Consider the following 2,113-nt stretch of genomic DNA (forward strand, 5'->3'; position numbering starts at 1 on the left):
GAAGCCGCGGATCATCAATTCAATGAGAATGCTCTCTTCATCATCCAAGATGCAATACCTCCCGAAGATATTGCGCATCTCCGACCATTCACCGTGGCAAAGGAAGCATGGAACCATGTTGTTTCCCTTTACAAGGGAAGTGCAAGCATTCAACGCTCCAACTATGAAGTGGTGAAAGATGAAGCCGATGGATTTGCTATGAATGAAGGTGAAGAACCTCGTGAGCTCTACCGGAGACTAACGACACTCGCGGTCTCACTCCGAGATCATGGGAGCAAGGATACAAATGACAATTGGATCAAGCAGAAATTTCTCAAAGCCATGATGCCTTACCATAAGGCCATGTCCTCCGTCATCCGTCAAAGGCCGGACATCCACACCTTGTCCTCAAGTGAAGTGTTGGATGAGTTTGTGGCAATGAGTATCTTGGACAAGACCGCCGACAATGCGGTGTTGCATTCTCAAAGAGAAAAGAAGCCCAACCTTGGTTTGAAAGCCAAGGCTAGTGTGGAAGAAGATGAGGAAGAGGAAGAAGAGGAGAGAAACCCCGAGGATACAAAATATGATTATCATGAGCACATGGCTCTTGCTTCAAAACAATTTTGGAGCAAGAAGAACTCAAGGCCCAACTTCAACAAGAGCAACTCAAGTGGCACCAAGGGCAAGCAATGTGTGAGGACGTGCTACAATTGTGGCAATGTGAGCCACTTTGTTGCGGAGTGCCCCTATGAGAAGAGGGAAGACAATGGTGGCAAGCTCATCCGGAAGGACAAGGCCAAGTCTTTCCCCAACAAGAACCACTTCACCAAGAAGGCTCCTCCCAAGGGATTGGTGGCACAACAAGAGTACAATGAGGATGATGATGATGAAGACGGCGAGACGGTTGCCATGGCCTCTGTGGCCATTGCGACAACCCCACGGGCGTCCCTCTACGACTCACCCAATGAGAACATCACCGCCAAGTGCCTCATGGCTAAAGCCACCAACAAGGTAACCCCCAACATTAAAACTACCATCATTACTCATCCTTTTTTAACGGATTGCATTGATGAAAGTGGGGGGTCCAATGTGGAGGAAAATGAGTTTGAGTCTTTTATGAGTAAACTTAAGGGTAAATCCAAGAAGCACTTCGTTGCTCTCTTGGAACAACTTGGTGAAGCCAATGACATGATCGAGGCTCACGAAGACACCATCTTTAAGATGGAGGGGCATAGTCGTGACTATGCCAATGAGATATCGGATCTCTCTAATGCTCTTGAGGAAGAGCGTGGTCATTGCTTGGCTCTTGAGGAGTCACACAATGATGACCATGCTAAATTAAAGAAAATCCTTGATCATGCTCTTGTTGTGTCTGATGTGCTAAATTCCGAGAAGGCCAAACTTGATGTTGATCTTGCTATACTCAAGGAGGAGTTTGATATACTCGACAAGGCTCACAAGGCCTTGAAGAGTACTCATGCTAGTCTTAAAGAGTCTCATGATCAACTCCAAGTGAAGCTAACCAAGGAGAAAGCCACTTTTCCTCATATGGTTTTAATTGATAATGCAAATGCTACTAAACCTTGTTGTGAGCATGTGCATCTTGTTGAGGAGAATGCAAAGTTGAAGGAGCAACTTGAGAAAGGCCTTGTGTCATGCATACAAGGTGAAAAGAACCTCAACGATCTTTTGAGCAATCAAAAGGAAGATGTGGCCAAGGAAGGGATTGGGTTTGCACCCAAGTCCAAGAACAAGAAGAAGAATGACAAGGTCAGACGACCTCCTCCTCTCATGCAAACTTTTTTCAAAGAGGGAGAGGGTGCCTCTAAGGAGAAGAAGAACAATGTGAAGGGTGGTGGTGTCAACAAGGGCAATGCCACCCCTTCCAACAAAGCCGGCGACTTTAACCCTTCCTATGTATTATGCCGTGCTAGTGATGGGCATGTTTATACTAAATTTGTTGGTTCTCCTTATGAGTATATTGAATGGTATATTTGGGTTCCTAAGACCCTTGTCACTAACATCAAAGGACCCATTACAAAATGGGTACCTAAAACAAGCATTGATCTCTTGTAGGTGTTTGCTTCCGGTGGGGGATCATGGTTGCTCGATAGTGAAGCCACTAATCATATGA

This window comes from Triticum dicoccoides, chromosome 1A, assembly GCF_002162155.2.
Source record: "Triticum dicoccoides isolate Atlit2015 ecotype Zavitan chromosome 1A, WEW_v2.0, whole genome shotgun sequence".
NCBI classification, from domain to species: Eukaryota; Viridiplantae; Streptophyta; class Magnoliopsida; order Poales; family Poaceae; genus Triticum; species Triticum dicoccoides.